The sequence below is a fragment of the Lates calcarifer genome, linkage group LG7_2 (assembly GCF_001640805.2).
Source record: "Lates calcarifer isolate ASB-BC8 linkage group LG7_2, TLL_Latcal_v3, whole genome shotgun sequence".
Lineage (NCBI taxonomy): Eukaryota > Metazoa > Chordata > Actinopteri > Centropomidae > Lates > Lates calcarifer.
This window is the reverse complement of record NC_066854.1, coordinates 7,992,126-8,014,790: the sequence shown is the minus strand read 5'-3', so window position 1 is coordinate 8,014,790 and position 22,665 is coordinate 7,992,126. Positions and strand designations below refer to the sequence as shown.

At 40.9% G+C, this 22,665-nt stretch overlaps 1 protein-coding gene across 1 annotated transcript in view; it reads left to right on the top strand.

The window, feature by feature from the left end:
- Positions 1–6,888: 6,888 nt before the first annotated feature.
- LOC108872990 (interleukin-1 receptor accessory protein-like 1) overlaps positions 6,889–22,665 on the top strand; it is a 266,950-nt gene continuing 251,173 nt past the window's right edge. The window contains exons 1-2 of the mRNA XM_018660973.2: positions 6,889–6,956; positions 8,469–8,527. The gene's annotated coding sequence lies outside the window, so the exon portion shown is untranslated. The remainder of the gene's footprint in view (positions 6,957–8,468; positions 8,528–22,665) is intronic.

Sequence of the window (22,665 nt, the reverse complement as noted above, 5' to 3'; positions counted from 1 at the left end):
GCTTGGCAGGGCTGGGTGTCTAAATCACGGCTTGGAATGGACCCTCGGCGTGGCGATTGGCTGTCACAGCCACAGATGGAGGACGGCGCCCACAGGAAAAGGATAAACTGTCTGATAAGCGCACGGTGAGGTACAGGGCTTCTGCTGGCAGACAGGCTCTTGGGGAAGGGTGGGGAGGAAGGGGTTGGGGGGGGACGGTAAGACGATAGGAATAGAAAAGGAAAACGAGTCAAGAGGGAACAGGCAACAGATGAATCTCCATCTGTGTTCAGAGGCAAGCAGGGACAGCAGCGAGAAAACAAGCCAAACGACCGCTGAGGTGCGGCTTTGGTCTCATACCTCTTGTGGGTTTACCTCTCTGACGGAACACTTAAGTGCATTTTGATATCCCCCCCCCCCCCCCCCCAAACTCCCTCCTTTCCTCAGAGGAAGGGGCAGCACACACTTATGTAATAATGAGCCAGGATGAGTGGCATCAATCAGCTGCTTCAGATGTGAGGACCAGTACAGCAGCTGTGGCAGTAGCAGCAGCACAGAGTTTATTCAATCAATAAAAAATGAAAATGAGGAAATGATAATGCAACAACAACAACTCCAACTCATTAACTTAACTAGCCTGTAGCTTGAGATCTTTGGATAAGGCACCCAATCATGGCTGAAGACCAAGAGTAACAGGGCTCCAACCCTCTTGAAAAGCTGAGGAATTTTGTCTAAAATTTTTCTGGATTTTTTTTAAAATAATTGTCCTTCTCTTGATTCTTTTATGTGCTGTTTTATTTGTTGATTGCAAGAATATGAGAGGCTGTTGCCATGGCCTGCCAGTCACAGACTGTGGTCACACACACATGGATGCACAGCATTCATTGGCTAACCTTTGGCCGAGTTTGGAGATGAACCTGCACAGACCTTTAGCCAAGTAGCTGGCAAATGGTTTTTGTGCTTGTGCACCCCCTATGGCCACAGTTTTTAAATGACTCTAGAGATGTATATGATCTGGAAACATACTCCAAGTGAGCACAATCTCTACAGTCTTTTTGTAAAACCACAGATTCTGCTGTTGGGTTTTTATCGTACAGCATTCAGTGCAGGCCACGGGATATGATGCGTTTGTGTGGGTGCATGTGTGCAGCAGAGATTCACAGTTATTGGCGTCATCTGATCCAATGATAGAGACTACATCTGTGCTCCCGAGCTCCCTCAGCTCCCTGCTTTACTGTAGCGTATGCACATTCTACATTAGGGAATGCACAAGTGAGTTGTCTAAACAGACTCCTGCTCTAACATCACTGACCATATACTGTATTTAATCCATGAAACACTGCTGTTATATGCAAGTTTTAAAAAATGTCTCTCACTCAATAAATACAGGATGTGTGTCACTTTAAGATCAAAAATAGTATGGTAAAATGTGTCTTTCAAGAATAGTAACCATATCCCTTCAGCAATATAAAGGGATCAATGAGTAAATCCAGATACAAATACCTCCCAGATTGACAGAGTCCTGTCTGTTATTCCCACAGCCTGTTTTGGGTTAAGTAGCTTTCTGCCTAAGACCAAGCTGTATGGAGTTGGCTCTTGAAAGATGGTGCTCATCTAGTCATGTGGGAATCTGTTTGTATATAATTTGAAATATAGAACTACTTATTATCACTGTATTAGATACAGTGGCTTTAACGTATTATTGCTTCCCCAAAGACGAGCAAAAAAGAGAAGAAATAATAAAAGAAAGAGCAGATGTATTTACCAAACATTTATTTATTATTATACTTCACATAGGAGTGAAAAACTGTGATAAAGAAAAAGCATATTTTTCGTGAGCATGATGGACTTGTGTGTGTTTGCATTTATATTTTATCATATCTAGACTTTTTACAGGCTACTAAAAGCACATAAAATCAGAATCCATTGAGAGAAAAGTTTGCCTCAATTTATCTTGTTATACAAGCCATTTATAGACTGCTTGCTATTAGATGTTAACCACCTCCACCTTTTGTTCAGGAAACTTTGGGTGTTGGGAACATTTCCTGTAGGCGTGTGATTGTTTTTTCTTCACTGAATTAACCATAACTTAAGAGAATAACTAGTTACTATTTAGAGCTGATAACTAGCTTGAAAACTGACTTCCTCTGCAGGAGTTCTGCAAATATATACATTGCAATTGGAAACGTATCATCAAACAGAGGTTAGGGGGCGTGGGCCTTTGCCTACAACACTAGAGCATCACAGGCAGGAGCTCATATTCTCAGCCAACATCCAAGGCCTTATTCTATTAAGATGATGGCCATCCTATTTTAGTCTGGGTGGCCTAGCCCAGGAAAAAACTCCAAGTTATTTAAAAAAGGAATCCCAATATCAACACAGCAGTGAGTCAGAGTCGGGAGTCAAAGCTGTGGAGTTAACAGACTCTTCACCACCTCTCTGCTCCTCTGTGGCAGGTGGGAAGAGGCCAGAGATGTGTTTTCTGAAGATGGTGTGGAAAGGGAAAATACAGAGTTCAGCACAAGTGCCTGGAGTCATTTATATTCATACGAACAATGGAGGTATCCGGTTTGGAATAAGACTGTGAGTGTTGGTGTTACAGAGGGGATTTGAGGAAGTATGAAAAAATACGGTTATGGCATCTTGTATAGACTGTAATCATTTAGGTTGGTCTTCTATTTGGATTTACCAGACAGTGGTATCATGGCTTTCCAACAGTTACAATATGTCCTACTTTGCAAAAAGAAATAGGCATGTTACATTCAATATTAACACTGCCACTGCCTGTATCACAGTGAAAAATTACTAATTTAAGTTAAATGTGCCTTGCAGAATTTTCTTTGAAATAAACAACAACAACTCTGTGGGGAACCTTTAATTTTCCAATTTTCAAGTGTGACCTACAAGTCTAGCAGAAGGGTTAACCATCTTGGAATAGTGCTCCCGAGACGGGGACGGGAGGTTTTCCGTTCTTCCCGTTCTGCTGATGGAGCATGAATGCAGCATATATCACAGCTGCTGTCAGTCAGGGTGGTAATGGTGAAGTCACCAGTGAGGAAAGCAGTTAGAGGAGAGGAAAGCAAAAGGAGCAGCTTTTGCTCCTGCTAACTTAGTGCAACATGGTGAGTCAGAGAAGTCACCCTCAAGTCACCCAAGTCAAATGCAAAGTGATACTTAATGCTGTTTGCATTGACTGTAATAATTACTCATATATATTTTTCTGCCACTGTGGCTCTTAAACTGTTTCACCATTTAACAAGCCACAAAGAATTTAGGTTTAAGTGGCCAAAAGCACGTGTCACTAAAACTGAATTAGCTCTCAACACCCATGGGCTCAAACTGCGTGTTTAAAGCATGGAGTCACACTGTTTAGTCCCCATTATTCTGTCTCAATAGCAGCTAAATGAAGCTTAGTGCAAGTTCAATCAGGAAGATTGCCTCATTCACAAATCTGTGCCCTCTATGCTCTCAGTCTGTACTCTTTCCTAATCAGTTCAGGCTACTTCATACTGAATTTTCTTCCCATGAACCAATGCTGGAGCTTAGTGTTGTAGACTGAAGTTGTAGATGTCAAGGAGGATCAGAAATGAGTCATTGTGATCATGCTTTATATTATATTTTATCAGTGAGGAGAACATGGGCTGAGTCACTTAAACTAGTCTCTCTTGAACTGAATGGGATCTCTGAGTTATGCAGTATTAACATGAATCTAGTTATTATCTATGATAATACCTACTGTACAGGTTAAGCCATCAGTTTGATTTAAGATTCAAAGTCTGTGTACACAAAAAAGAGAGAAATTAAATACAACTCCCAAGATGCATTTCATCCATCCTTGCTGAGACAGCAAGTAGAAGTTAAGATAAAACATTCCACAGTTTAAACCGCTCTGGATCTTAGGTGCTACATATCATTATATCTGAACCTTTCTTTCCTGTGATGAACTAATGATATGCCCGTGTTTTGATGCTGTAGAAAAAGTTGAAAACATAAGATGCAAAGAAGTAAAAATAGCCAGCAGTCATTCCCAAATCCCGATCCATACCTGATTTTATGAGCATAAATAATGGAAAAAAAAGAATGCTTGCAGTTTCTTGGGGTTGCAATCTTTCATTTTCACAAAATACCAACAAGACATCCATTCCCAGCTTTATTGTCAAGGGATAAAGGTTTTTCTTGCCAGCTGTACATATTGATAGCAGGCAGTTAGACACTGCGCACAGTGCCACAGTCTGGACACTTATTCCAGCATCCCTCGGCTATATTGTATGTTAGAAGATAGGATGTGCAATATTCTCAGACCAAGAAATGAATCCACAGAGATTTCTTTGTGGCTTGTCCAGATAATCCTTTTGGTCAAAGAAAAAGAAACCCTCTGCTTTTACGCCCGAGGCATCAGGGGGATTCTCAGAGAAGGCAGTTTTCATTTCAATTGCGGTCTATACTTGTGGCGTCTGTTTACCATGCTGCGATCCAGTTCAGAGATATGGACTGAATGGCTGAGTAGCTGAAGCAGAAAGCACTTCAGGTAAATCAGCCAAAATCTATTCAAGGATAAACTTTCTTCTTTCAGTTTTTTTGATTAATTGAATTTTGATACGCTTGACCATGTTGAGACAAAGTAAAGGAAAGTAAAGGGAGGAAAGGAAGGAAAGGAAAGAAAGGAAAGGAAACATTTCCTCTGCAATCTACTGTCCAGGGAGGAGTAAATATCTCTTTTTCATTATTTAGGTTCCCTGGGGCTGTCAGCTTCCAAACCACCAAGATTTAAACTGAAAAAATATTTTCTGATGTGGTCTGAATGCTGAATAAAACTCAAACCATTTTCTTATCAGAGATATTTTCATGTCGGGATTGTCTGTGTCTGCCTGTGTATGTGTGTGTGTGTGTGTTTATGCTTATGGGCATGCATACAGGCGTGTTTTTGTGTGTGTGACAAGGCACTGAGTTGCTCCCATTCCTCGAGGGCGCTGGGGGAGCATCTGCAGCCCTCTCTTTTCCATATGCCCTGCGCCTTTCAGTCTCACTCAATCATTAATTCAGGGTGATTATGAATTAACAAGCCACCATTGCTCTTTTCCCTGTCAGATCAACCTGATTTTTAAAATTTTTTTTATCCCTGTTTATGATTTCGTCACTGGAAGAGAACTTCTAGTTGCAAAGCTGTCTCAGGTGGACAGTTTGGCATGATGCTGTTGCTATAGCAAAATGTTGTAGGAGTCATGGACGTGGAGTCTTGCAGAACCACACGTAATCTACCTTACGGAGTGTGTGCTCATTTGCCCAAAGTTTTGCGAGATCTTGATGGAAATTCTCCCCAGGTGGGCCCCAAGAACAAACCCCCCCCCACCCCCAAACCCCCACTTCATGCACTGTGTTGCTCAGAGACACACAACAATGGGGGACAGATGCTTTCCAACACGGGGGCCCGAGCACAGTATCCTCCAGTTGAAGGGCGGTCTCCTTAATCACCATGACACCCTGCTGCTCGGTTGTTTTGGCAGAACAATGTAGAAACAAACAGACAGAGCAAACTTGATTAGATATGTTCTGTTGGGAAGGAGATTTACAAGGTTCAAGCTGCTTTTTTGGGTTGGGTTGGGTTGGGGGTGGGGTGGTGGGGCTGAGTCTTATAATAGATCACAGGAAAGTAGTATTGCATGATAATATAGGACACTACAGCTATGTCTGAACTTTTTTGAATTTTCACAGGATCTGATGAATATGTAAAGCTTTACACTATTATTGAACTCATACATTATTGAAAGTTTTTACTCAATGAAAGGTGAACGCGTTCAAGCTTTCTAGGGAATCTGGTGCATCATCAGAGAAGAGCAGGATGAACGCCGAAATGTTCACTTCACATCAAGACCAAGACCTTATAAATACATGTATTTGATATTTAAAATTGGCTATGATAGCTTAAATGTTAAGTTAAACTCTGAAAGTCTTAATTTAAGTGTGTCATAGACACCCAGGGGTATAGACGATGTTAAATATTGATCTTTTGCTGGCATTTGACAGTGATTTAATAAAGCCTTAAATTCACATTTGAGAGGGACTGAAATTGGAAAAATCCCAGTGGTTTTTTGCACATTAACCCTTCAAGTACTATATGAAGTGAAATAAAAGAAAAGAAAAAACATCATGATAATAAGTATGTTTGTCCCCTTCATATCTTTTGGGACACATCGTCCTCAAATAGGTGCTACCTTTGATGTGGGATGGTGTGCTCACACTAATCTGCACTGTGCCTGAGCATGTTTGACCCCCAGAGTCCACTTCATTTGACTAGTGTGATCGCTCTGTACCGTAAGGGGGACTATCACGCTCGGGAACGGTACAAGGTAACAGGCTCTAGTGTGAGTTACACCCTCAGGATGTATTGACTGTGCCACCTGGTGATTATTAACCCAACAGGCACTGAGGGCTTATGCACACACACAGGGAACAGCATATTCCAGAGAGAAGATGCAGCGCTGCTCTGTGGTTGAATGGCAGAGCTCAGCAACAGGTGAGTGTTTAAAATTAACTGTGCAGAGTTATGTACAGCGACATATTGTGACATATTATTGTGACATAATATTGACATATTGCGCTCGACCTAAATATGAACATTTGTCAATTTGTGTTCGTTCGGAGTTAGCACTCCGCTAATATGTTACGGCCAGCCAGCTGCCAGGTGTAACCTCATTTGAAGTTTCCGCACGCTAATTGGAATGTGCCGTCCCCATTGCACGATTGCCCATCTGCCCTTTTTTCTTTGTAGTTCTACTTACTAGTTCTTTAGTTGTGTTTGTTCATTAAAGCAGGGGTTCACCCATGTGCAACAAATAAAGGCTAGAACCACCACTGCAATTAACCATGAAATAGCAACAATATATACTTGTTACTTACATATATTTTACTGCTACAGCTGTTGGGGGACACATTTGTGAAAAAGTGGCCGTCAGCTGGATCCTCTGTCCCACACAAAGGTAATTATTGAGCTTGTTTGCTAGGTGTATCAATACTCAATATTGATACCTTCTTAAGAAGTCCTAAAGTAGCAGGGTCATGACACTCGTTTAGAGTAGGAGTGCCAGTGTAATGTTGCACATTATGCCTCTAAAATGTGAGTAAATATAATATCATATATTGCATGTCCACTGTGTGCCTTCAGTGAACTCTGCATCTGCACATCACATGACTGCTCTCCTGACTCCTGCCTATACAGCTGTCCCTGGCTTGCTTGTTAGCATCACTATCAGGCGGCGGTAGCATTTTCTGCAGAACCTTTGTCAGATTGTCTGAATTTCCTTGAGTGATCTTATTCACCTTGAAGGCCTGTTTATCTGCTTATTGCTGATGCGGTGCGTGCCTGCCAATTTGTCTGACAACTGTTTGCCTGATCCTGCCTTCATGTTGCCAACTATGAGCTTGCTGAATGATCAAGTTAGTCTTTTAAGTTTTTTTATACTCTGCTTCTCAACCTGACTGCCCTTCATCATTTTGAATATGACTGGTTGACAAGCAAGACAGCCATTACTGGTCCAAAAATTTGCTGTTTTAGCTCTGAAATAGAATGATATTTAATGTTTTGTTACCTTACCTCAGGAGGTAACTGATGATCTCAACAGGATGTCCCTGACTGTTTGAGTAGTACATATCAGGCTCATAGCTTGTTCAGTTCATTGTACAAGATAAAAGTCTCTTGGTGTGAGAGAGAGAAAAATTTGAAACTTGTTAAAAGCAAGAATTATATATATATATATATATTTACAGATTTTACAGTGTTTGTAGCAGTTTCAAAATCAAAAGACGTTCCAAATCTAGGTTGAGTTTACAGAACTGTTGTACTTGGTAGTTAGATTTATTTTTTTTTTAAAGAGAAAATCCTTTAAACAAATTTGATATGTGTTGGAACTGGGGCTTATGTGAGGAATAGATTTATCCTTTTTCCCAAAGTTTGTAGAGATAAACCTACGCTGAGTTTTAAAGACCACACAGCCTGCTCCTGCTGCTTTCCACGTCGCAGCTGCTCACATCTGCAATTCACTGCAACGAGCCTGCCCACCAGCTCACATTCATGCATTCTCATGCATTTTGAAAAAATGGTTTCTCAATGGGAGAGAAAACTGTAAAAAGATTCCAATACATGCCGTTTGAATGTGACAGGTGTTCACAAATGGTAAAAGACAAACAGCAGGCTGTCCAGGACATTACAAATTGCACACACACAGCCTTGGAGAAAGGGAAAAAAAAAAAAATCAGTGCGAATAACATCTGCTGTCTGTGTGGAGGGACTGAGCCAGCCTGCCCTGTGCAGACCTCTATTACCAGGTTTTGAAGTTGCCATAAGGCTCCATGAGAGGAGTCAAAAATGTGTGCACGTGTACATTGATGTTTGACTCAGTATTGTTCCACATTGGATCAGTGTGTGATTTAGCTGTTCAAATTAGAGAAGAAAAAGACATAATCAGAAATGATACTGTTCTTGTTCTTCACAGGAAGTGGAAAAGACGACGCTCAGCTGTTTCAGCAGACCTGAGGAAGCTGCGTGCACTCGGTGAGTCCCGTGCTTACTTGGGCCTATATCAGAGTTAGACAGGAGTAGAACTAATGAAGTAAAGTATGTGGGAGATGGAGTAGGAGTGATCTAACTCCCAGAGGACTGAGAATATGGACCCAACAGAGAGGCTCATTCAATTCTGTGGATCTGTGTAGAGGCTCAAGAGTGCTCAATTGTATTTTGAAGTGACATTTTTAAACAATGGGCCAACCTGGAGGGATGAGCTACAGGAGTCTGATTCAATGGGCAAACTACAGTGGTCCACTAGGCTGTAATGAGCTGCAGGGGTTTGACTTGCTGAGCTAGCAGTAGTTGTCTGACTCAAGTGACAAACCACAGGGTTCTGGCAGAGATGGCTTCTGAATACATTGCCCGCATCCGCCGATTCTTCCTACTCGCCGGCTTAAAAATCTCTTTACATTGTCAGCCTCCAATATCCCTCAGAAACATCCCTCCTCTTGTATGTTGCAGCGTAGTAGTGTGCTTACCCAGTTCAGTCATATTTGGTGTTAAGTCTCATACAATGCTTTCCTCTAAAAATGCAGAAATCAGGTCAAAGTTGCATGTGAAAATAGAGACTCAGTGTGTGTGCAGATTTAAAATCCTCAAAAAAAAAAAAAAGAAAAGAAAAGAAAAAAGATGCAGCAGCCATGAGACATATTGAAGTTTAACTTTAATAAGCCAGTGCCAATGAAGTGTGGGGCACATATCCAGTCTCCATCAGTAGGAAAAAAAAATGTAAATGTAAAATGTAAGGCACACAGTTATCACACAATAGAAAAGTACTGAGAAGCATGAATAAGGACAGAGCCAGAGGGAGAGACAGCAACACCAAGGCCACACAAGGTTATTTAAAATCTTCCACATCATCCAATTTAAAATGTTCCCATATATTTAAACTCTTCTTTCCTCTGCATGGCTCAAGTCCTGCATAGAAATAAACTCAGAAAGTGTGTGTGTGAGTATGTGTGGCGCCTGGACTCAGATCATTGTTTGAACAACTGAACAGTTCTCAGGAATTGGACAGTTTTGAATCAGGTCTTATTGAGAGCCAGTATATAAGTCACTGATTGTTTATGGGGCTATGTGATTATGGCCAAAATGCTAATTGCGATTATTTTGATGAGCGTTGCAATGTTGATTATTTTTCACGATTATTTATTGATTTTAGGCACAAAATATTTTCACATTAAAAAACCAGGTCACTGCTCTTACTCCCATGTTGTGCTATTCTCCTGCTAATTTAAGCCTGTGCTTATCCATACTACATTTTATAGAAGCAATATATGAATATGCCACAATTTTTTACCCCAAATTAAAACAACCAAGCTGCTATTACTCTTTTACCTCTGGCCAAATGAAATGTGATTGCATTGATTATTTCAGTCAGTCGTTGGCAGCTGGATGGATACAATGACGTTCCTGTTAGGGGTTAGTTGATGCTTGGTAAGGACAGGATGTTGTTCCTCTTGGCCTTCATGCACTCACCCTTCTCCAGTTTGTGGTAGTTTTTCCAGGTGGTTGAACAACTTGGTTGTGTTGCTTTGTGGCGCAGACACAAGTCTCATGCGCTCTTTGCATATGATTTGTTCTTGCTCAGCATCTCTCACCCTAAATCCGATATACTTCCAAACAACGGATGATGATCTGTTTCGAGGGACTAGCTCTTTGCCTTCTGTTCCAGACATTTGAATTTTGTTTTGCCCATCTGCTCTCTGTTGTTACTCTTCTACTTTGAACTGCCGCTGTAGGGTGCATGCAGCGGCATGACAGCTGTTAGTTTAGGAAGCTACTTGACTTAATATGCAGCAGTTTTCTATGATCGGAGCATTTTAATCGTCAGTATCGCAGACGATCATGTTCATTTAATCGTGGGAAGCCAAAACTGTGATCGCGATCAATATTCAATTAATCGTTCATAGAGCATAGAGCTACGTTATGTGTTTGAAAAAGGCAGCTGCAGGTTGATCCTGTGTGGCACTTGTGTGTTACATTCACACGCCATGAAGGCTTTGATCTTTCAAAATTAGACATTTTTAACATTACACTTAATCAGATTACTTTTTGTTTGTGCTCTGGGTTTGACTTTGTGATCTCTGCTGTCAAAACTCATGCCCAGAAAACACACAGACCTTTATAGTCTTTGTCTCGGTCAGGCTACTTTCCAAAGGACATTCAGAATGGCAGGTTCTGTTGCACTCTGACTGTTAATGTGTTGAATGGGTGTGTTTTAATCACTTTCGGCTTCAACCTCGCGCCCCTGTCTGCGAGTCCTATTAGATAAGAATGCTCCCTTCTAATTTTAGCAACACAAAATTCAGTGTGATGAACATTTTATGTTCTATGCATAGTGGGATTGTGGATGATAGGCACATGACATTATTCATGTGCATAACATGAAATCTGCTCAGTTTTAGGGAATGTGGTGATTGTGTGTTGCACCATGTCCAAACTAACCCCTGGGAGCACATGTGGATAGAAGTGGTAGTTAAGTATTTTTGTATCCCTTTATCTCTGCTGTTCATTTATACAGTTTACAGTGAGCGCAAAGTTGCAGTGCCAGTTATGGTAAAATTATAGAGTTGTGTAATTGCACTGCTGTTGCCATCTTTGTGCGTTCTCCCACACGCTGTCCTTGAGATGAAAAAGCACAGCTGAGTGAGAACTGCTAACCCTGGATGTGATGGATTGTCGTTCATTTCAGAGAGCTTATGATGATGGCTGCCCTTGCCCCCGGTTCACGAATGGGGTCATGTATCTGCTGGGCCTTTATTTTTTTCCCCCCACCCTTTGACTCCCCAGTTTCCTCCTGCAAATTCCTCTCTGGAGGTTTAATTCACTCTTGCTGGGAGTACGCCCGCAGATAGTTTGTTTCAGGCAGGGGAAACCATTAGGAGCACTGTAATGCAGTTTTTGGCAAGAGAGAGACCAAGGCATTCATTACACTGGTCCTTCTTTACTTCATCAGCAAGACCTTGTCATTTAAGGACAAAAAAGCATTTTTTTTTTTCTATTTTATTTGTTTTTTACAAACTCGCTGGCAGTAGAAAAATCAATCAACATCTCAAGTCTGCCTCCTTTGTCACTGCTCTATCAGTCAGGATAAATTAAGGAACAATCCATGGATCGCCATTTTCTTTTACTTTGGCTTGTGTCCCCTTTAGTAAAATGAATTGGGCAGCCTGTTCAACCCTGAATTATGCATTTAATTTTTCGCTCAATAGAATTACAGTCATAAAACACAGTGCTGAAGTGAAGATTTTTAACATGCCAAATGTTGCCTAGCTGCAAGGAAATTGATTGCTAAAACCAAATAGGAGAAAGCAAAAATTCATCTGTGTTATCACCACTTATCTGTGAATATGTGAGTGCCTCTATAATTTCAAATTTAAGGCTATGACATCTCTTTTTATTATTATTAATGGGGAGTAAAAGTGTCTTTAAGCTTGGGGTCTGAAGTATAAGACAGCACTAATACACCGTATTCTCCTGTTGACATGAAAATAAACTCTTGATACCAAATGAGCATCTGTATTCCTCTCCCCGCGCACTCTACTCGCTCTGAGTGCTTTCTTGTGAAATTGGTGCTTGCTCATAGCAGCCTCTTTTCTCGTGACGTGATCTGGTAATCCATCTTCAAAGCTCTCCCCCACCCTGCCCCCCCATCCCCCATCCCCTCTCGCTCTCCTGGGTTAACGTAGGCGGATGTGCTGTAGCCTGAATATCATATGCATGAAAAATTTGCCATCCCTGCACTTTTTTGCTTCGTCTGTTGCAGCGCACCTTTTGATGGATAGAATGTGTCACTCGGTGCAGCGCTCAGGGCAAGAGGCATGATTTTTTGAGGTTGGGGGGGTTGTCCCCGAGAGTCAGGGGACTGGCGACCGGAAAGTAAAGGCCAAAGACCCGGGCACTTTGTTCGTGTTAACTACCGCGACCTGACAGGGACACAAAATTCACGAGAGAGAAGCACGTCTTTAGATTACGTCGGCCGAGGTCCCAGACAAAAAAATATAATATTTAAACTCAATTGCTACAGTGAAAAACGTGACTGAAATTTTGCAGCACCAACGACAACAACTTTGGTGTTTTATGAGTTTTTGCAGTTTACCTTCAGCAGTTTGATGGTATCATCTAAAATCTTTATTTTTGTGGTCAGAGAGATGCACAGCTGCATTTTAAAACAGACTTTTGAAATGAGTGATCTGTTTGGCTTGTGTGTGATTTAAAAGACACAGCCAAACATGAGATTTCATTGGTTAGATGTAATACAAAGAATCATAAACAAACTGCAAGTATCATTTTGTGTTTTCCATTATAAGTTGGCCAAAGGACACAAAATGCTGATCTGAACTCTTTACTTTAGGGCTGGCACTGTTTATTTATTTATTTTTTTTTTTTGATTCAGCAACAAGTCTTTTAATATATTAAACTCCGGAATCAGTGAAAAATACCTGTCACAATTTTTTCAGAACCCAGGGCAGACATATTAAAATAGCTTTTTTTTTGTACGACCAACAGAACAAAATCCCCACGGTTATTTCTTTTTTTTAATTAGATAAAACAGAAAATCTTTAAATCCTCATGTTTGAGAAGCTGGAACAAGCATTTTTCCTTGGTAAATGAAAATCAGTTATCAAATTAACTAAAATTTCTGTTGACTAATCTGTCTGGTGCCACATTAATTTGATCCAAATCCATATTGTATCACTGCATTAAATCTGAACCTGAATAGATTCAGCAGTGCGGAGTCCTCACAGTTTTGCAAGATATTCCATCCAGGAGTGGCCCTGGCCTCAGAGCTGACAGGTCAGACTCAGAGTTCGGCCATGACTCGCTATTCTGAGCAGGCAATGGGCAAGGCGGCCTTCAGCACTTACAGGTCCTGATGATATTATTTCAACAGGCTCTCAGTGGCGTGGAGAGTCATTGCAGTGGTTGAGAGCTAATGGGCCAGATGTAAGAGCCACCTGGCCAGCACCAGGCCTCCATATGCCGCCGTTGACGGAGCCAGTCATGCAGAGCCGGAGCTCGGCTGTCTGCTGCTCACTGTGCTCACTTGCACACAAGGCTCATTGCAGCTCATTTAGAAGAGCAACTGTGCTCATCACAGTGACATTCTTCAGCAACTTTTTTTGTGCGCTCAAGTGTGGAATCTGCGGTGGCATTTAAATGTAATGAATTTGGTAATATAACTCGAAGCCAGTATTAATACTTTTTCCTATTATCATGACATTAACACTAGACCTTTGAAAATAGAGGTCGTGGTGCAGAGCTCTGAAACCGAAATCCATCACTTTGAATCACCTGCCGGCAATGTGTGAAGGCACTTGAAAATTTCCTGTCCATACGTACCCGAGACGCAGACACACTGCTGTATCTGGTATGTGGAATGAGCAGTGCTTTTTGGCAGCCTGCCCATTTAATTCATTTAACACTGAAGAAAACAGAGCACCTCTGGCAAACAGGGCAGTGGAAAATAGAGCCGTGAATCTTGATTGTGGAGGTAAATGAACAGATAGGTCTGGAGGTGTGTCATCTGTCTGTGAGCAGAGATGCATTAGTGTGGATACACCCCGTCACTTCTCTGTGCCCCTGGTAACCTCACGGAGAAAACAACATCAAGTGTACGAAGTGGGTATTCCTTTTGGATATTTTCTCATCTAATATGTCATCACGATGTGACTGGATATGTAGAGGATGTTAAAAAACAAGTTGCATTTCCTGAGACAAAGGCATAATTCAAACATAACTTCAGGCAAGCAATAATATTCCAGACGATGTAAGGCAGCGTGGTATGTATGTATACTTCTTTAAATATTCATAGCAAGAGGGCAGGAGCGGTGTGTGTGTGGCTGGAGTGTGATTTACACCAGCAATAAGTTTGTGTCAGCGCAGAGGTCGTCAACACCCCCAAGCAAACTTCCAGAGCTGTGAATAGGAGATGATAGCCTCCCACCAGTGATGACCTCTTAAACTGCTCAGCTATTCCGAATCCTCTGACCTGTTAGTCAAAGCTTTTTACCCAAATCACACACCAGTTGTCGCACAAGTTTATTAATATTCACCTCGACGGAAAAACCATCGTTGGGATGGAAATCAATAAGTCTGAGTTGTTTGGGAATAAGAGTATAAGTGTTAGGTTACTTTGTGGTACTCCCGGGGGCCAAATGTATATATATAAAACAGAACAGAACACAAATCTACAGTATTTATGAATAAAATGCTGTAGATTCAAGAGAAAAACTCTGCAAAGTGTAAAATGAAAAGCACATAAAACACCAACAGCAGAGGAAGTAGAAATAATAAAATTGAGCACCAAACAGCCATTAAGATGGTGTGCAGTTCCCCTTTGACTACCATCATTTGTGGTCACCTGTAAATACAGGAGAATTGGTCTAATCCAGCCTGTTGTTATGTTTCCCTGGCAGGTGACCTCTTGTGGTCGTGTGAATAATGCCTGTTGTCTCTTAGAAGTGAAGTTAGGAAGATTTTTGATTTTCATCTCAAAGAGCTGAATTTCAAGTTTTAGTTCAAATCGAGAGGAGGTGGAGTGTATGCTGTGTTTATCTAACTCAGCAAGTGAAGATATGTTCTCATATTAAATAGTGATGATATTATGGCATGATTTATATATTAATGACATTAGTGTTAAAAATGAATGGACTTTTGCAGAACCTGAAAGTATGCGCCATAACCGGTCCATCTATAGAAGAGAAAAAAAGGTTATTAAGGGAAAGTCAGAGCACCGATGCCCCTCTCACCCCGAGCCTTAAAAATGCCTCAGTCAAGAGAACAAACTGCTCTTTGGAGATGTGCGCGGCAAGACATAAACGCCAAAGTACATCGGCCCTGTGTTTGTCTCCGGCACTCCATCACCCATCACTGTCCGGGCCTTCCCCTCCAGTCTTTAAATCTGGAGCGACAGGGTGTCACTGGGAAAACCCATTGAGCACAGTGGGATGATGGCTTCATGCCCTTCTCCATCACACCTTTGTTCCATCCTCCTCTCTGAGCCATGACAAGGTAGGGGACGAGTTATCACACCCGTCAGCTTTATGAGTCCCTGTCTGCCTGTGCCGCGGTAATAAAGTCAGCACGCTGCTTCTTCAGAATGGGGTGAGTCAGAGCAAGTGATGGGAAATTGGTCAGCAGTGTGTCGTTGAGGGGCAAAAAAAAGCACATTCTGCGCCAGTGGCTTCTTTGGATGCATTGTTGGTTTGATTAATAATATGAGGAGAAAACCCTCATTCCTCCAGAGTATTTTCCACCTGAGATCCCAGCCATAAAACCCAAAATAGCCCTGAATCCTTCAAAACTCAATGAGAGGTGAATTTATATATATATGTATTGTCAAAGAGAATTCGGTTATTTAAATCATTCCATTTTGGGACTGCAGTAGGAACCTTATGTAGCCTGTGTTCACTTCAAATGACCAAATTACTTGTTGTATTAATTATAGTTAATCTAGATAACATTAGCCATACCCTCTTCTAGCCAGGTCAAGTGGATTCCCTCATTTCTGCAGAGCTCTGGAGATTTATTTATTTATTTATTTATTGTGAGAGCCGCGTTAGACAGAATCCGAACCCGACGGCCTGCTGTGCACTGTGAGGAGTAGTAATTGTGTGAGCAGTAATTGCACTCTCTGCATCTGCTAGGGAGAATAAGGGCCATCATTGGGTCAGATGCCTGCCGCCTCCGGGAACATTTAGTCAGTGGCAGCACATGTGAACACTGAGTTCAATGGATGCGTACAGTATGTAGACCAGTGAAGGGAAAACGCCTTCTATCGAGGTGAAAGTGTAAAGTTCCTCAATGCTGAAAATATTAGCGCAGTGTTCTGTAATGTGTTGAGTGACCATATCCATTTTGCATAACTGTTCTGTATAAGCATTCAATGGCCTTTTCGTGCTAAACCCACCTCTGCCAGAAGATCATTGAGAGGGTAGTTTGTCAAAAGCGTTGCATTAATTGTTAAACTTGCAGGGGGTGTTGTGCACCTGGAAATGAGGCCATTTGTATTACCTGTCATGTTACTTTTGAAAAAAATAGAACATAAAACTGGCTGGAAATGACTGCGCTGTAACAAGTAACGGTACATGGCTAAGAGGTTTTCTCTTATGCTGATATTGTAACAGTGTTTAAATGTATTATTCCACTATTTAAAGTTACACGCTCACGAAAACACATGCAAAATATCTACAGTGCAAACATGAATTTAATATCTTTAAGTTGATAGGACAAAACAACCAATTTAAAGAAGTCACGGCAGCCAAGAAAGCAATAAAACAGATAATGAAAATAATCATTAGTTGCAGTCCTAATCCAGCAGATGAAATGCATTTTCTTTGGTCTGTCAAACCCTCAAAGCTTAAATAAGAAAGTGCCCTAAAACATAATCTTTCTCTTGATGCAAGGCAGTTCAGTCAGTGGTTCTGACAGTTGAAGCTATCTCCCAAAAATAGAAGGCTCATGTCTGTCATGCTGTCAAAATATCAATCCTGGAGGAGTGCTACTGACAGATTAGGACGCTGCATTTACATAACTGTCACCTTCTGGACCGGAAAAATGCAACTAGTTCCTTACTCACTGTTTCTGCATGAGTGTAATTTATAGCCAATTGTGTTATATCATGTGTTGAACATTAGGAGAAGCTACAATAATAGAATATCTATTGTTTTTGGTATTGTTACAGCATGTTATTTCATTTATTCTGAGTAGTGAATGGCTTCCAAATGCCAGAGGCAGTACATGCTCTACAAAGAGAACTAGATTGGAGCCAATTGGAACAGCATCTAACACACTGGACCCAGCTGACTGGATCAGTTTGTTCGTATCACTCTTGATGAAGTGAGACTGAAAAGCCACTGAGGGTCATTTGTGTTAGTTCGCTTTTATAATGGCCTTGATATTTGGAAGTTATATTTTAAACCAGCGATGGGTGCAGTTTCCCTGCTGAAGCATTAACTTGTGGCCCTCTCTGAAATGTAACGTGAGTTAGGTTCGCGCCACCAGAGGAAAAGAAATGCGCTGGATTACAACCGCAAGGTTTTCGACAGGGTTGCGCATTTCAATCTTGTTCTTTTCAGTAAATGGATAGAAGCACAATTTGTATTTGCATCACACTTCATCGCTCCTTTGACCTCCTCACTTCCTTCCAATCTGTCTTAAAGTTTGACCTCCTGCCGAGACGCAGACCTGGCAGATTGATGCAAGTTCACCTGTTCAATCTCTCTCCTCCGCTCTCGCCACTCCAGCCTAAGATATTGTACATTAGAGATAACAGCCAACCCAGGCAACAGTGCCTTCAATAGCAGCACTCCGGGGTAGCACTGACAAGTGGGGGTGACTATTGAGGTCAATAGAAATGGCACATGTTGCTGGAAATGGTCCATAAAAGCTCTTTCTGACATGACAGAGTAGCTCTGGATTCTTGCCAGTAGACGCTTTTTTCCACAGTGGAACCCCTGTGGTGCCTGTCAGGTCTGAGGTCAGTCTACTGTGATGTGCTGTAATACAAGATCAGAATTGTTATTTGTTTATTGGGAACAATAACCCACTTAGTAAGCAATGTCCTCTGGCAATAAAATATATGAATGAATTGATACATAGTGTATTTTGATTTGGATATAATACAAAATAGTATGATCAATTTAGTGTTAACTTCCAAACAAAATCTAAACTGGAATTCTGTTTAAAAAAAAAAACAAAAAAAAAAACTGTAGGTTAATTGTCTTGAGTAGTGACAAAGCCCATGTTTGGCATCGTTTTAGAAACGAGGCTACTGCGAGCTGGCATGTCTCCATGCCCCTTCCCTGCACTCCTTCAAGGAGGAGTATAGCACATATGGCCCCCTGGGCGGTATGGATGGGTCGCTGCAATCAGAGTGGGAGGACACGAGCACAAGAAGTATCCCATCTGTCATCATGTCCTCTCTCTTTTTCTCTCTAAAATGGATTAATAACGGTCAGTGAGCAGAATAAAAGGATCCCGATTATCTGCCACAGAATGAGCGAATTCACAGGGCGCATGGCGGTTTGTTAGTGTTAGCGCTCACTTTTTATCGCTTTAAAGTTACCCCATCCCATTTCCACATTGATGTGTATCTCTGCTTGAAACATTTCTGTAAATACATAGCAAGGCGTCAGTCAGCCTGCAATACATCAACACTACAGCTGCTCCCCCTGAATATTAGGAACAGGTAACAGGCCACAGTGGAAAACCATTCTGAAATACTTTCCTATTCTCATAAAACACTTCCTGCAACAGTTTTCTTGCAGCAGTTCTTCTACTCTTGTACAACACATAGGATCCCTCAGAGCTCTGGCAATGCATACATTATAGTGCCACCGCCACTCGGGATGTTGATGTTCTCTGATGGGCTGATGATGTGTGAGGCACACACCTGTGAGTCTAGTCTAAGTCATGCTAGGATGTATTGTATGTGGTGATTCTCTCTTGGTGCAATATACTGCAGCATGTGAAGTCATACCATAGTAAACATCATATCCACAGTATAGTATTAACAGATGATTACACTCATTTTTATTTATTGTATTTACACCTTATTTTTTGTAGACTTAAAAAATAAGGTGTGCTAAAGTAAGTCACATTTTACTTTAATGATTCAGATAGTTAAAAAAAACATTTTACAGTTTATGGTGTTTATCTTATTGTCATGTTGTAGCTTTAGATAGTGTTTCTGCCTTCCCAGGTGACTGCAGATCTCACTTAAATAGATGAGTTTTTGAAGCCAAAGTTAAATTGGATAAGGGATCCCAAAGAAGCTGGATTTGTTAAGCAAAATCGATTTTGGATTAAGTTTTGACAAAATGCTATAGAAAGCCAACTCCAGTCTTTTCACACAGTATAAACCCGTGGCTGACTTTATTCTTGGGTCAACATAACTCTGGATCACATTTATATGTTCCACACAGTTCTTGTTTAACCCTGGGCTGGAGCTGGAGCTGTCCACACGTCTTTGGTGCTGAATTCTTTCTACATACAGCCATTCATTTCCATGTTTGTTAAGGCAGAAGCAAATATACAGTCTTGAGTTGTTTGTTAATGAGTATTTTAATTATTTTACATTTTAGAAAAAGCCAAAGTGAAGCAGTTATTACAACTATTATTATTATTGTTATTAATAAAGTGCACAGGACAGTGCCTTGTTAAACTTGGAGGAAGGATCATAGTAGGGCTTTGTAAGCATATTAAGAATGCTAAATAAGGAAACATCATGTTTACTTTAGTTGCACTAACGCTGCATAAGCTTTTTGCAAAAGTAGTAGAACGTATCACGAGGGAATGGAAAAACTACTTGAGAGTGCCAAAGTACTTACGTGGCTCTGAAGGGACTCTGTACTATCACTATCATGGGATCGATACTGTATGTCTCCAGCATCATTAAAAGCTACACAAGGTAGCTAACATACGCTGGGGGATCTATATTGCAACAAAGATAAAAAGAGAACCCAGAAACCATGTAACCTGACACTGTGAACTGTATAAAACATGTTGACCAATCAGAGTACATACCCATCTTTTCCAGTGTGTCTTGGATCTATGGGGAACAATGATGTTTCAGTCACTCAAATATAAACCAACCCCCCCGGAGTTCTCTTTCCACTTTAGATGGCACGGCCCATGCCAGAAAACCATTTCAACCTCCAGCTCTGATCAAACCTCTATCACTTACATTTTATTGTGTGGCTGTCCTTGCCGAGTGAAGAGAGTTTGTAGATGTTATTTATGAAGGACTCATAGCCGTTTTGCCCAGCACCAATCCATTCAGCTTGCCTGTTGAATCTGCCTGATCAGAGTCAGGAGATTTAATATGCTGTTTCCCTTGGTAAAATAGGTAAATAATCAAATAATAAATTCTACTCCACAGTCAGTGTGGAGAAATAGAGGCTGCTTTAAAAAAAAAAAAGCAGTAATGAAAACCATAGTGCCATGTCTCCACCTGAATATTTTTAGTAGTCAAGAAGTCACAATAAAAAGGATCATAGCAGAGGGGAAATTCATATTCATCAAAGCCACTGTTATTGACTGTAAGCTACACTGACAGGGGGCTTTGGTACAGAAATAGCACATTGTGTGAACAAAGAAATTGAGGAAAGGAGGAAAGGAATGTTTCATTTTGGAAAGATTTTTTAATCATGCATAAATGATGTGTAAATGTGATTGTATTACATTGAGGTAATTATTTATTATTAACTCAACAGTAGAGTCCTGAAAATTGCAAATAAAAATGTTCTGAATCTAATTAAAATGCTAATATACACTGTAGATCATTATAAACAATTAGGTGAAGCACAACATATCCCTTTTATGTACTGAGGTGAATACAAAACATGGAGGCATTGGAAATGGTGTTTCCACATTTTCATAACAAATTATTGTAACAGTTGAGGAAAACATGTGCTGCCCACACACCTTTCTGACTGTTTCACATCAATTGTGCAGAATGCGCTAAAGGCAAAGGGAGACATATCAAATGTATTATAATTTTCAATTTTGACAAAGCCGAATTTCATATCTTCTTGGTGTAGGAAGCCACCCACGCAGAGCACACATTGAGATGTGAGGCCTGCGCTGCAGTAATTCAGCCTCACATGGATAGCAGTGAGTATTGGTGACTGAGGGAAGAAAAGATACTAGAACGCTAGAGCGCTCTTCTCCTCTTCATCATTACATTACAGTCTGCAATTCAACCAGCTGGACTAGCGCAAGTGTTAGTTTTACATTTGACTAACCAGGTTTAAAGCCTTGAGCATCCCACAGTCAGAGGTTTCGGTTTCAAAGCAGCCGCGCTGCCACTTGACACTTGATCAAGTTGCTTCTCGGCTTAAATGTTAAAGTGGACAGTCCCTGCTGCTCGCCGGCTCCTTGTCTTCAGGGAATCAATTATTTTCATGGCTGACATAAAATGTAAGAAAGTGATGAGCAAGAGATGAGCAGACTGAGCCAGAAGTTAACAGCAGTCAATAATACCCCAGCTGTAGTAGTATGTAGCATGTACAATGTATACGCTCCACTGTTGGGTGTGTATTGCCGCAAATTTGACACTTTCCCCCTCCTGACAATTCTAATTTTGGCCTGTCGCAGCAGTCAGTGTATCATACAGAGTACCAGCTTATTTTAAGTAAAATCTGAACTCTCACTGGAGCTTCTACAATAATTTAAGAGGAGAATGTTTGTGAGCTTAAATCTGGATGGTTATGCCACTGCTACAATGGAGAGGACTTTAGAATAGGTCACTCCGAAGTGACAACAAGCTGGATGTAGAGGGAATGTGGCATTAAATGGCTACTCTATAGAGGAAGTGTCCTCTAAGACTTTCCAGTATGATAATTATATCAAAAAAAGAGACGATCTGGGGATAACTTGTACCAGGAGAGACGGAGAGATAAGAGAAAGCAAAAGCTGTTAAAAGGGTCTTTGAAAATTTCTGTTCACTTTAAAGCTACACAGTCAAAGATTTTTATGTAAATATGAATATCTTTGGAGTCACAAACTGGGGTTGCAGCCAGAGAGGCGTGTCTTATTCCCACACTGGGCCCTTCCTATTTACTCAAATCAAATACTGGTGTACGCAGTGGTAACTTCTGTAACCACATAAAAGAGACTGTAAATCCAGGCAACTTTTTCTCCCAGTTTGGAATGGATTCTGATGCATTTCACAGCTAACTTCCTCTGTCGGTCTGGACAGGATGTAGTCAATGTTACCAGCAGGGATGAGCCTGAATAGACACCTACTTTTGATCATGAGTATCTATCATAAGGCATATTTACTCTCAGTTACTTATTTACCACATTGATTAGTTTACCTCAAGATGGTTCATTAGACTTAATTCTTGGACTAATTTTGGAAGTCTACAGACCTTCTGTAAATTACCTTCCCCTGCCTATGGCTTGTATTACACCAGAAATATAGCAAACTATACAAATAAACTTGACTTAGTCACGACAAAGGACAAAAAACATGATATGCTTGTTAATCCACCTCATTTCACCTCTTTATTCCAGCTCTTCACACATGGCATATCAGTCCGACACCAGCTGGTAACACTGATTAGAAGCCTGGTATTTAACAAGCCTAGAAAGTAAATTATTGGTAAGGGTTACAG